Raw genomic sequence first — 14,661 nt, forward strand, 5'->3', positions numbered from 1 at the left:
TCCACCAGGTGGCCGTGGGCTTCATAGGGTGGTGAGGATCCAGTGCACGAGTCTATGTGGCATGCCCAGCATTACAGCTAAGAGCTGGTGTATCTGCAAACAAGAACCAAGCTCTTTGTCTTCTGTCTGCTCTGTGTGTGTCTGCAGGTGTGTGCTAAGCTTCATGGCCTTTTTTATCTTCAGGTATGAGTCTTGACCAAACAAAAAGGAAAGGATACTAACCTCGGAATCCGTAAAAACAAACCCAAACCACAACAGCAAAACCCAGTTGCTACGGAGTCAACTCCCACCTCTCTGTCAGACTAGCACTGTGCTCTACACGGTTTTCAATGACTGATTTTTTTTTCTAGAATAGCTCACCAGGCTTTCCTGCCAATTCTGGATGAACTTGATCTTCCTGCTTTTTTGTCAGCAGCTAGGAGTCCTCCCAGGGTCTCCTCCGTGTCAAATGGCCAAATGAAATCCTCACGTTGACAAGGAGCTCCACTCAATGACAAAGGGTACCTGTTGCTTATAATATAGGCTCTTGGGGTCACCACAGTTTCAAACTTGAAGTATGAAGTCGTCTTGCTCTAATCCTTTCTGAAATGTATTGTTGTTGATATTAGGCCTTCTTCTCCCTCCCATGTTGTTCTAATTTTTCTGGAAATTTCTCATCTTAATTTCTGGATATGGTAAGACTGTGCCTTTCATCCTACCATACATTTGTAAAGTCCTAAGAGAAAAACGTGCCCTTGGGGGCCATTAAAACACAAGGCAGGAAGATTGCTCAGCACCTCCCTCCACCCCAGGGACCTAAGCTCTGTCTTGGCTCTTTTCTGCTTCATCCAGATGCTGAAGAAAAAGCTAGCATAATCAAACTGTCCTCTATTGTAATTAGTCAACTCCCCAACATTTGCTCTTTCCAAAATACACTTCTGCTTTCTAATGGACTCTTTCACTTTTATTTTACTGCACATGGATAATTCTTAGCTTTGGGGGTTGTCTCCTCTGAGAATCCACTGAAAATCAAGGCCCCAGAACAACGCACCTTTTCACATAAATATTCAAGCCCTCAAGGGACTTCATCCCTGAAACTTGACAGAGACCCCACGTTAAAAGTCCTCAAGTTAGATGGTTGTCAAAACATTTTGCATTGGACAAATCCTGGTTCATTTCTGCGTTACCAAGGAAGCAGAAATCATTTCACTCCTATAGATTTCCCTGTCCCAATGGGTTGTAAATGAGATCATAGCTCCTAGGCGTCTGAATGAATCTGTGAAAAACGTTTCATTGACAATTAAATGCCAACTGAAGAAAACCAGAAGGAGGTTCTGTGAAACTGAAAATTCACTTGACATCTTATTTCCCCAGAAACCATTTCAACCAATGTAGGATGGAACTGCTGAATTGAACCCATCTCCATTGTGGATTGTTAACATTTTAAAGAAACTCTGACAATTCCGAATCATGAAAGTATAATTTCTCTGCCCAAGACACACCAAAGGCTTACATCGGTGCCATGCTCTTATTTACCTTCAGATATTCGATGTCCTCATGCCAATGGATGTCTTTCAAATGGATAGATGCTGCCGCCATGCCAAGCATGCCAGGGTTTTGCTAGACGTGAAAGTTATTTTTTATTTCAAATGTTTTCTTCTCAGCGCTTTATCAGAACACTTCTTTCTGGCGAAACAGGTCATATTGAAGCGTACCCTGAACACCGATTTGATGGAGGGCACGTCTTTAGTTGAGTTTTGTTGCACTTTCAGCCTATCTAGAGCGGGGCCAGAAGACCACCTGTGATCTTTGTGGTAAATGAGTCAAGGGTTGAGATTTCCAGATGACTCCAAGTCATTATGGAGAGTCATAATGATGACTTACAAGAATTTCGGTGGAAATATCCTTGCCTGGACAGCCTGACCGGACCCTACACCAAACCAAACTCGATGCCAGGAGCTGCATCCCACCTCACAGTGAGCCTCTAGGACGGCGTCGAACTGGCCCTTTGGGTTCCCTGGGCTGTAAATATTTGTAGGAGAGGAAAGCCTCATTTTCCTCCCACAGAGCAACTGGCAAATTCAAACTGCTGACCTTGAAGTTAGCGCCCCAACACATGACCACCATGCCACCAAGGCATAGGTGGAATGATTTAGTTGGCAGTTTTCTCGCTTTCTTCCCACTCACTGCATCTTTTAGGGGCATCCTTACTCCATTTGACCTATTTGGAAGCAGTCAGCATGCTAATCACAGACACTGAGGTGCGTATAGTCGGCATGCTTGTTGCTAACCAAAAGGCTGGAGATGTGAGTTCAATGGACACCTGGAAGAAAGGCCCTATGTTCTATTTTAAACCCCAAAGAAATGAGCTATAGCAACAACAACAAAACCCACAACCAGCTATTGAAAACTCTAGGCAGCACAGTTATACTCTGATGCATATGAGATTGTCATGAATTGAAAAACCAATCCTATGGCAATTGGTTCATTATACCCTCATTGCTCAGGCTCCCTTAGTTATAGCACCCTGACCAGGCTCCGGACCCTCAGAAGAGACAATGTTTTTTAAAGCTTTGCCTATATTCACAACTGACTGGCCTCTGCCCTTTTCTCCAAGGTCTACTTTCTATCCTTAGAACTCAAGTTTAATAATGACTTACTGAATTCAGACCCTCTTGAAGAAAGTATCTGCATTATAGACTGCTGTGTTGTGTGATGAAACAGACCAGTGGGCTAGGTTGGGTAAACCCACTGATGCTTGTCTGTATATCTGCAGTAAGAGATTGATATCGAGAAATGCCTTACACAGTTTTAGAAGTAGCAAGTCCAGTCTGGTTCAAGTCAGGCTTCTGACTGAGGAATAGAAAGCAAGTGGAAGAAGCAGGAAGGTCACAGGTTGGTGGATGTAGAGGTAAGTGAATCTGAAGTCCGCTGTATGAATCCAAGGTCAAGGGCTCACTGATGTATCCTGGGATTAGCAGGCAACACAATTGGGGATCGTTGAACCAGATGCAGGATCCAGACCCTACAGAAGACAAGGGGGTAAAAGTGATTTCAGTTCTACTCATGGTCTCAGTGTTATACAAAAGGCCACACCTCCAAGAGGTGTCATCTGACTGTAACCTGACTGACAGGTTGGGTTTCATGGCCACCTTCACCCAGGAGTGTCTAGTTGACATCAACTCTAACCATCACAACCAGACTGCAAAATTTGATTACAAAGGCACTCAAATGACTTTACATACAGAAGAGAAGGCTACTGGTGGGGCCCTTAGTGACATTTCTTAAACACCCATTGCCACAGTTACCTGGTGCTGCTGTAAGACAAATCACGCAAGTGGGAGATTTTAAAGAACAGGGATTTATTTTCTCACAGAAACTATAAGTCAAGGTCAGGGTCTCAGACTTATGGATTCCTTTCTTGTGGGCAGACCCGGCATTCCTTGGATCCTGGGCTTACAGATGACATTCACATGGTGCCTGCCTTCCACTGTTTATTCATGTCTTTGCTTCACATCTGTTCTGCATATAACTCAGAAGTGATGAGACTTTGAACCCACTCTACTGTTAATTCAAAGAAAAAATGTGCATTCCACTCACAGGTACAAGAGTCAAGAATTCAACATAATTTTTGAGGGGGTGGATTTTAGCTCAATTCATAATACCCACCTTCTTGATTAAAGCTGTCTGAGTGTCCTTTGGAAGGCAGCCCAACCACTGGCTGACTTGGAAAATGAGGTGAATATATTTAGCCCTTGGTCACAGAGACCACAGCAGATACAGAGAGTCCAGGATGAAGGTCACTGCTAAGTTGACAGACAGATGGCATCAACCCAAGTGACACAATGGAATGTCGGAGCTTTCCAGAATAGACGTAGAATATTTATGCCCACCCTTGTGTAGGCTGAGAAACGGGATAGGTAGTAGAGATTTCTGGGGAGTAGGAAGAAAGGAAGATTTCCAATGCTTGAAACTTTCCATCTATTCCCCCTTTTGGTATATATCACTCTTGATGAGGGTTACTTGATGAGGGTTACAGAAGGACCTGACTATTTGTTGTTGTTTTACAGTTCTCTAGCCTATTTGGGGGGCATATAGGAACATGTGACATCTAGGTATGTAGAAAATCATTTTCATATAATCAAGGTACGACAATGGTGAATATTTTATCAATTTGTTCTTGAAAATCCTGGTAAAATTCAAGAGGCTTTATCATTTTGTTCAAGTAATAAGCCATTCCCTTGAGCCATACGTCCCATCAGGTGGATGCCAGGCTCTCCTATTTTACTCTGAAAACAGAAAGGTATTTCATGCCCTATGAGCCTGCTGCACAAATTCTTGTATGTCACAGGAGCTGAAAGCAGTGTTTGTGGGAAATCTGTGGGTTTCTTGTTGCCTCACTGTTTGTGAGGAAGGACTTTGTAGCATTCCCAGGCAGACACCCCCACTTGGCATTTTGGAAATATAAACAAAACAAGGACAAAAAGGAAGATAGGCCCCAGGACTCAGGACCCCAAAAAGACACACACACACACACACACACACACACACACACACACACACACACACACGAACACATGCATGCACACACATACAAATGAGAATAGACACAGGGATGTCATGTTTGGCTCAAACATGATTAATTTTCTACTTTGGAAAAAGATTCCCCACCCCCCACGCCCCTTTGGATATGCAATATGCAAAGGCAAGGGAATTTAGAGTACGCTTCATTTCCTCGGTTCAAGAACTCATGCTCCCCACTGATGGTGGTTAGAGAGAGTGGAGCAAAAAAGCTCATCCTCGTTGCTCCTTTGAGATACTTTGAACATGCTTTTTCAATAAAAACCACACCATGCGACTTGCTGGATCAATCCCGGAGCAGAAAAAACATTGTACTTGGCAAGCAAAGTGGCCAAGACTCCAGATTGTCTTCGCGTCAAAGCAAAGGATTTGTTCTAATTAGACTATTTGTGCTCTTTAAACACTTTCCTCATTTTCTGTAATTTGATGAAATGTGCCTCCTGGTTCTCTAGTGGTTCTTTATGTTTTCCCATTTGCTAGTGGAATACTTTTCTAATGAACATAATTTTTGTGTTTATCGTTTCAGCAGTACTGAAAGAAGACTCTATTCAGTGCTTCTGAGCATCTCGTTGCTGTCTCCCTCTGAGTAGAAAGACTCACAGGGGCTTTTTGCCATATGATGTCCAAGTATTACATTGTACCCGCTAACTACATCTGCCATAATCAACTTTACTATGTTTATTGTCTGATAGCAAGGCTACTCACATACCTGGACTATGTTTGCGGGGATTCAGTGAAGGTTTAATCTATGTACAGACCCTAAAAATGGACTTTTGGACTTCCACTGTCATCCAGAGACTTCTGTAAAATAGGTATTTACAATTTTAAGCGCTGATACCATCCCCTCCTTCAGATTTGGATTTTACTCTTTATAATCCTTGGATCACATAGGCTGGTGTGCTTCTTCCATGTGGACTTAGTTGATGCCTCACTTAGATGACTGCATGTTTGAAGACAAGCCTTTAAGACCCCAGAAGCTTTTTTTTCTTTTCCACATAGCCAGGAATCATCTAGTTTCTTCACCATACCTTGGTGTAGCAGTGATCTCTTCATGAAGGTAAACATTGAGCAGGATCATGTGTGACTTTTTTTTTATTTTTTTATTTAAACATCATTCTATTGGGGGCTCATACAATTTTTTTTTTAACATTTTATTAGGGGCTCATACAACTGTTATCCCAATCCATACACACATCAATTGTGTAAAGCGCATTTGTACATCGTTTCTCAAAACATTTTCTCTCCACTTAAACCCCCGACATTAGGTCCTCATTTTTCCCCTCCCTCCCCGCTCCCCGCTCCCTCATGAGCCCTTGATAGTTTATAAATGGGTATTTTGTCATATCTTGCCCTGTCTGACGTCTCCCTTCACCCACTTTTCGGTTGTCTGTCCTCCAGGGAGAAGGTCCATGTGTGACTTTTTATAGAAGCCATCTCATATAATATTTGTCCCTTTGTGACTGATTTCACTCAGCAGAATGTGTTCCAGGTCCACCCATAGGATGAATATACAAAGCATTGTTATTCTTTGGTGTTTCATCGCACTCTGTTTTGTGTATGGACCGTGTTAGTCCGGGTAGACTAGAGAAACAAATTCATAGACACTCATATGTGTATAACAAAGAGATTTATATACAAGAGTAGTTGAATATTTAGAAAACATCCCAGCCCAGTCCAGATCAAGTCTATAAGCCCAATATCAGCCCATATGTCCAATTCTAATCTATAAAGTCCTCTTCAGATTTATGAAACACATGCAATGATGCCGAATGCAGGACAGTCACAGGCCAGTGGCTGCAAAGTCTTGTGGATCCAGTGGCAGTAGAAGCATTTCAGCCCTGTCAGGGGTCTCCACGTGGCTCCTCCAGTTCCCAGGGCACGGGGTCTATCAGCATAGTGCCATGTGTCTTGTCAGTAGAGCCTCTCTCAGGGAGTGAGCCAAGAGAATCTCTCCTGCCTACAAGGAGGAAATACAGGAATTCCCAGAATCCTCAGGGGAAGGCCATGCCCACACAGAGGGCTCATTGGCTGTGATCCACCTCTTCACTCTTAATCCTCTCAAGTCCCCAATTGACACCAAATTATGTAACTACCACATGGACTAGTCTGTTTTAACCATATCATTGTTAATGGGGTTTTACGTTGTTTCCCTTGTTTTTGCTTTAATGAATCATGCTGTAATGAACATGGGCGTGCATATGTATCTGTTGATACTACGGCTCTTATTTCTGTAGGATAGATATCTGGTATTGCTGTTTGCAATTTTCCAGTCATGTTTATTTACAACGTTCTGAACATATGTCCCGCTGTTCTCCACAGTGGTGGTTCCACTTTAGGGTTGTGACCAAGTGTGAGAACCCCAGTCTCCCCACACCCACACCAGGATCTGTTGTTTTTCTGAACTTCCCTTTTAATGCTGAGGTGCGATGATACATCAGTGTTGTTTTGAGTTGCATCTCTTTGTTCGAGAATAAAGAAATCCTAGTGGGGCTGTGGGCTAAGCACTGGGCTGCTAACTATGGCAGTTCAAACCCCACAGTCATTTCCCAGAAAAGACCTGAGTCTGTTTGCTCCCATTGAGATTTATAATCTCTGAAACCCGAAGGAACAGTTATAGTCTGTCCTGTAAGGTCACTATCAATCAGAATCTGCTCAGTGGCAGTGTGTGGGCAGTGCGGAAAGGTTGTTAACCACAGGAATGTTTTCACATGTTTGTTGGCCCCCTGAATGCTTTCTTTGGTGATGTGTCTGCACATGCCCTCTGCCTATTTTTTAATTGAATTGCTTTTTTATTGTTAAGATGTTGAAGTTTTCTATAAATTTTAAGACATTAGTCCCTTACATGATATCTTATCACCAACTTTGTTTTCCACATATATGGCTTATGTTTTGACTTTTTAGATGAAGTCTTTTGATGCACACAAATGTTTAATTTTCAGGAGGTACCCATGATGTCATCTGTCTTCCATTGCTGGTGCCTTTTTAGATATGTTTGATATTATTATCTTTATGCGGTGCACAAGTATTAGGGCTTTTAAGTTTGTCCCTATATTTTATTTGATGATATTTATAGTTTTCGATTTTACACTTATGTCTTCCATCCATCTTGAGTTTGTTTGTGTATATGGGTGACATAGGGGTTCTGCTTAATCTTTTGACATAGGGATTCTGCAAATGAATATTGTTTTGTTAGCAGCATTTATTGAGGAGAAGATCTCTTCCCCAATTTAATGCATTTCAGGCCTTTGCCAAAGATCAGGGGTTCATGCAGTTATTGTTAGGTGCCATCCAGTTGGCTCCGACCCATGGTGACCTTACGTACAACAGAAAGAAACACTGTCCAGTCTTGTGCCATCTTGTGCCATCCTTACAATTGTTCCTATGCCTGAGCCCATTTTTGCAGCCATAATGGCGACCTATCTCCTCGAAGGCTTCTCTCTTTTTCACTGCTCTTCCACGTTACCAAACATGATGTCCTCCTCCAGAGACCGATCGACATTTTTCTCCAGCACCACAATGAAAATGCATGGATTCTTCTTGGGCCCTCTTTATTGAATGTCCAACTTTCACGTACATAGAGGCAATTGAAAAGACCCTGGCTTGGTTCAGGCACACCTCAGACCTCATAGAACTCACTTGTATAACATATACCTATAGAACTTGTATAACTATAAGTTAATATATACCTCACTTATCCTAGTTACAAATAATTTATAGTACTCTTATCACTTAGTGCTCACTCACTCCAAATAGGTGAGTGGATTTACTTCTGGGTTCTCAATCTCTTCCACTGATGTATGTGTTTGCCTCGGATGACTGTGTCTGTAAAGATGTGAGATAAAGACGTGTGAAGCCCTCCAACTTTATTATTCTTCATGGTTTTCTTTTTGTGGTTTTTGGCCATTCTGCCCTAGTCTCTGTTTCTAGATGGAGACTAGACACTTACAATCGCTTTAGTAATAATATGTCATCGGTCCATCTGACCTTACTGCTGTCATTTTCTGTTTCTGTTTTCATGCTGGTGTGGCGCTGATGGTTTCTTCATTTCAGGTATTGTTGTATGCTGAGTGCATTATGTTCATAGACTCCCTGTAATTTCCTTCAGTACTGTTGACTTAGTGTTGACTGAGTCTTTATGATTTTCCTACGTTTTTATTTTGATGAAATGGCTTATTGATTTCTTTTGCGCTTACCCAAGTTCAAAACAATCCATTCTGTCTTAATATTGTCTTGACTTTCTCGTCATTTGGAAGTCCTGGTACTATCTTATTTAATCTCTCTTTTTATTTTGTAATTGTCAGTGTTTGCAAGCATATGCCTCTGATATCCTATTTTTAGTCTTTGTGTGTGTGTGTGTATGTGTAAGAAAGAGCTTTATATAAAAGAACAATTGCATATTGAGAAAACATCCCAGTCCAGATCAAGTTCATAAGTCTGATATTAGCCCATATGTCCAATACCAATCTATAAATTCCTCTTCAGACTCACGCAACACATGCAATGACACCAAATGCAGGAAGATCACAGGCCAGTGGGTAGAAAGTCTTGTGGATCCAGTGGTGGTGTAAGCATCTCAGTGCTGGCAGGGGTCTTGACGTGGCTCCTCCAGATCAAGGGCTCTAGAGTAGCTCCATGTGTCTTATCAGCAGAAATGTCTCACAGGGAGTGAGTGTGTGCCCCGCCTCCAGTGAGGTATTTATCTCCTTAGCACCTCCAAATGAGGTCATCAAGCTGCGACCTGATTGACAAGCTAAACTCCACCCCTTCACTCTTAATCCTCTCAGATTGACAACAGATTATGCAACTACCACAGTTTCTAGATTCCTTGGCAATGCCAGCCTCATGAATATTTCTAGTTTACCTTTTTTGCTGCACAAGAAGGGGGTTCCTTTTTCATGCTTCTTAGAAATGCTGGCATGTTATTTTCAATATCTTCACGAGTTCCCTTTTTATGCAAAACTTCAGCGAGAAATGAATTCACCTGTACTGTTTTCCAAGTCCCATCCCATGTCATCACCAAGAATGCACCCTCTTCCACGGATGTAGTGTCCATCGAGAAACTGGGCTCCTTCTCTTTGATAGTCTCTCAAATACCTATTAATAGTATAAGGAATACAGTCTCCATCTTCAGATAACTTAAAAGCAACAGCAGATGATGGAAATTTTTGATCTGGGAAAGGCCGCAGCGAACACCAGATCGGTGTTAACCTGGAACATCTCCCACTGCCCTCCCTGTAGCGACGCCCCTGTCATCCCAAGCCACGGGATGGCGGTGGGCAAATGGAGAGGCTAAGGGGTGTCAGGAAGAAGATGGCAGTGTCTGAGGCGACGGCAAAACAGAAGAGCACTTTGTGCTGGCGACAAGGAAGCGCTCACCAAGTCTTCTCGGGTTCTGCCTCCGCCAATGCTACCACCCCACCGCTGCTGACTTGGCCTGGGGCAGATGGCAGGACAGAAGCGCTGCTCCCCTCCACCGCTCCCTGTTGTGCTACAGTGCAACATTGCAACCTTGACTCTGGAAAAGCAAACCAGTCTTGATTATGAACTATTTGGTGAGTTTTTCTTTAGAATCTAGACTAAATGGGATTCACTGGGCTTCTTGAATGTATGTATCATCATCTTTCAAAAATTAGGGATGTTTTCTTCCAACAAATCTTTAACAATTTTCTTGCTATTTTTGTTATTGCTGTTGTTCTGAAATTCTGATCACATGTGAGTTATTCCTGTAAATGGTGTCCCACCTGATTAGGCTTGCTTCTTCTCCTTTTGATTGCTTTGTAGTATTAATCTAGTATTAACCTTCTGCATCTTTATTTGGTTCATTTGTATGTTTTCTAATTATACGTATATATATTTGATAATTTATTCTTGTATTGCTTCCTGAGTTCTTGAGTTTTTTTATGTATGTGTATGTTTTAATTTGTGTATGGTATCTTTCTTTATTTTTCTTCATCTCTTTCTTCATATTGGAGGGTGTTTTGAAGGATTCTTTTGAATCCTTACCAGGTAGTTCCAATGGCATTTAGTCCTCTGAAAGAGTTTCTGGTTCTGTATTTTGATCATTTGCTTGCCATCTTGTCCTGGTGTTTATGGGATTTGAAGTTTTCTGTGGCTTCTGAGACGTAGTGGTGTCATAGTATTCGTTTGCTGATTATGTGTGGGTTTTATTCATCTTAAGTTTTTGTTTTGTTTTAATTAAATGTCTAGACAATGGGGTAGGTGTGCTACTCTGGTCACTAGTTTGGCAGTACTGAACACTCATACCTGTCTGTGGTGACATACTTGAATTTGTTGGTGACATGAGTCTCTAATTGCCGGACTTTTAGATCACCTGAGACCAGGTTGGGTGCGTGTTGTTTAGCATCTGCCATGATCCAGTGTGGCTGGAGCAGCTTGTGGCACTAGCCCTGTGGGTGAGGGGGTGGCAGCTAAATCGGGTATGACTTGACGGGGTCCCAATGGATAGTGGCTGGGGGGTGGGGGGATGGGGGTAGTAGAAAGAAGAGGAAGGGGGAAAGAAAAGGAGCAAGGAGGAGTGTGAGTAAAGAACCAAGAAGAAAGACGAAGAAAACAGTACAGTATTGACCCGGTACTGATGGAAGGGTGGTGCTCACTCTGCAGGAGTGCCCACCACTGACCATGGCAGGAGATGCTGATCGTGCATATCTGGCTAGTCAGCCATCTCAGTTGGCTCAGAAAGGCTCCTCCTTTCACTTTTTAGATGAGCAAAAATCCACACTTTTCCAAAGGACATTATCAAAGGGATCAACCAAGACAGCCAGCCTACAGAATGAGGGAAGGTCACTGCAAACCGTGCGTCTGATAAAACCAAGCCAAGCGCTCTGACTTTGAGTCCATGCTGACTCAGAGCAAGCCGAGAGGCCGGTTAGAATGGCTCCGGTGGGGTTCTGATACTGTAACTCTTGACAGGAGCAGAAAACCCCTTCTTTCTTCGGTCGTTTCAAACCATGGACCTTGCACCTAGCAGTCCGGTGCATCACTAGGATGCAGCCAGCGTTTCTTCTCGCAGTAAGTAAGGCTAAATAAAAACTACATGCAGCTCTTTCAACTTCGCCTGCAAATTGGACTTAAAGACACACAGGAACTTGGAGACTGCCTGCACACAACAGGGTGCAGATGAACTTGGAAAATGCTGTTGTTAGCTGCCAAGTGCGATCCGACTTACAGCGACCCTGTTTACAACAGAACGGGACACTGCCCAGCCTTGAGTCATCGCCACGATGGCTCTTATGCTTGAGCCTATCCTAGCAGCTACTGTGTCAATCCATCTCACGGGGGGCCTTCCTCGTTGTCACTGCCCCTCTACTTCACCAAGCACGATGCCCTTCGCCAGGGACAGGTCTCTCCTGACAACATGTCCAAGGTTGGTAAGATGAAGTCTTGTCATCCTTGCCTCTAAGGAGCACTCTGGCCTTTTCCCAACACAGACCACGTTGTCCTGTCGGCAGTCCATGACACTTTCCGTCTCCTTCTCCAGGCCCACAACCCAACGCACCCATTCTTCTTCGGTCTTCCTTATTCATCGCCCAACTCGCACATGCATACGGCATACGAGGCGACTGAAAGCCTTAGGTTGAGCGAAAAAAACCAGACACACAATGGCACATAGTGTTTGTTCCCGCTCTTTCATGTATCTGGAATAAGCAAGAACATACACTCCAAGTTTTATGAGTGGTTATCATGGGGGTGAGGGTGCCGGACATTTATTACGTATTGAACACAGAGTTTCTGGCTGGGTGATGAAAACAGGGACATAAATAGTCGTGATGGTGGTACGACAATATGAGTATTACGAAGCAACACAAAACAGAGGGAAGTTGCTCTTGAATTGATTTCCGTTCATGGCAATTCCATATTTGTCAGAACAGAACAGGGATCCACAGGGTTTCCGGTGACTAGTTCTTAGGAAGCAGCCGGATAGGCTCTTTTCCCAGGATGCCACACTGTGGGCAGACTCAAATCTCCAAAATTTCCATTTTCAGTCAAACACTTAACCCTTTGCAGTACGCAGGGGCCACACTTGGCACTGTGGGGGAACTGAAATATACACACAGGCACACACACAGCAGGTTTCTTCTCAAAACTTCACAGATGGAACTGGAAACATGCTTTGCTTTGTCGTTGTTGTTGTTGTTAAAGAAGATGCTATAAATACTAGAAAATCTTGACCACTGACCTGGCTTCTGAGTTCCAGAACGGAGAAGAAAGCACAAGGAAGGGGCTGCCTTTCCCTTTGTGCTGTTCGTTGGCCTTTGCCCAGCGTCTACTCCCTGCCTGCTCAGAGGGCCAGATCTTTGGGTTGCTATAACTGCCCCCGTGCCCCGGAGGAGTCCCCAATCATCTTTCTTCTCGTTACAACACACCCTTTCCCTACACCATCCAGACGTACATTGTCCCAATATACCTCTTCATCATTAAGGAAGCAAAGTCTCCAGGAAGCATCTAAAGGTATTTATTTTTAGAGCTATGTGACGGAGCGCTTCATCATCCTTACAGGACAATGTAATTCACTTAAAAATAATTGTTTCCCAACTGTCTGCAATGTTCATGAATAGGCATAACCCCAGCCGTGCTAGCGATGTGCTAACAATTCACACAGTTTGATCCTTGACTAAGCCAGCTTGCGCACAGCCCCTATCTATTTGCCATGGGAGACACGTGTGTGGCTAGGATGCTGAACGGGCTTCAGTTGAGCTTTCAGACTAAGCTGGACTAGGAAGAAAGGCTGGCAATTTGCTCCTGAAAATCAGTGCGAACCTGTGGATGGCAGCAATCAGGGCTCTTCTCCGTGTTGCACAAGGTCACCTCACCCAACAGCAGCAAGGCAGACGTTGACTCCCTTATTCAACCTCCTAATTAAATTCTAGCATTTGTAAGATGGAAATCATCATCATGCTATTTTGTTTTGAGCACCATATAAAATAATCCGTTCAATCCCTCCATCGATGCTGGGGTTTATGACTACCGTTCTTGTTAAATATTGGATTTTGTTATTCACAAAAGGAAAGATGTTTTGCGTCTCTAGACACATCATAACCACCATCCATCCAATGCCTCGAGCTGGTTCTTCTTTCCACCGCCACCTTTTCCTTCATTTCTGAGATGGCAGCTGCCCCCAAGGGTACGAGTTCAAATCACCACAGAGTAACTGCAGGGGGAACTCCGACTACACACACGTGCAGAGGTTGGGGGAAGAGAATGGTTTTGTAAGTGAAGGTATTTATAAAAATCATATTGTTGGCAAGAGTGGAGTTTCCACAGGGTCAGCTTCTTCAGCAGAGCAGTGAATATTTAGAGTCGTGGCTTAGAAGCGCCCAGTGGGAGGAATCTGAGATAGAGAGGCACATGGAGAAAGCAGATAGTCTAGTCGAATGTGAGGAAGTTAGAAACCTTGTCATCACAGGTTGGCCAGCAAGGTCTGAACTTATTTTCTAGAAGAAAGGGCAACAATATCCTGCAGGGTCTCATTCCCTCCATGAGGGAAATGGGATTTTATGAGACTTTTCTCCAGCCACACATCAACAAACAGTGTACCTAAAGAGAGAAGAGAGAATTGGAATCTAGGGGGGACTCTGTCATGACCTGCCGTATTTCCACTCCATTTCCATTGAAATTGCCTTTATCCTTCAGGGGTTCTTTATACTTGAAAGTGATAATGATGCATTTGAACTTGAAATTTATCTAGGGCATCATCCTCACATTCTGTTTCATTTTAGCTAAATTTGGGATAACCCAAGCCAACGTGTTTCTACAAAGCCAGTTTCACAGCAAGCTTCTGTAAAGTTCGAAGATGATAAGTCTTCATGGGAGAGGATAGCCTTATGTTTCTCCCATGGAGCAGCTGGTGGGTTTGAACGACTGACTGTGAGATTAGCAGCCCAATACCTAACAGGCAGCACCAGCAGGGCTCCTTAACTTTGGGATATCTTAGGGCCATTTCAGCAGAAAATGATACCTTGGGCAGAAAGGGGTCGGGAGGAAGTGCCTGCTTCTACTAGCTCCTTGCTACTTTTTCAAGCAATGTTGTTGTATGTGTTCAATATAAAACAGATGAGCTAGGAACAGACAGTATGGAGTGCA

This window comes from Echinops telfairi, unplaced genomic scaffold (assembly GCF_000313985.2).
Source record: "Echinops telfairi isolate 266 unplaced genomic scaffold, ASM31398v2 ScPeMD7_31;HRSCAF=116, whole genome shotgun sequence".
Taxonomy (NCBI): domain Eukaryota; kingdom Metazoa; phylum Chordata; class Mammalia; order Afrosoricida; family Tenrecidae; genus Echinops; species Echinops telfairi.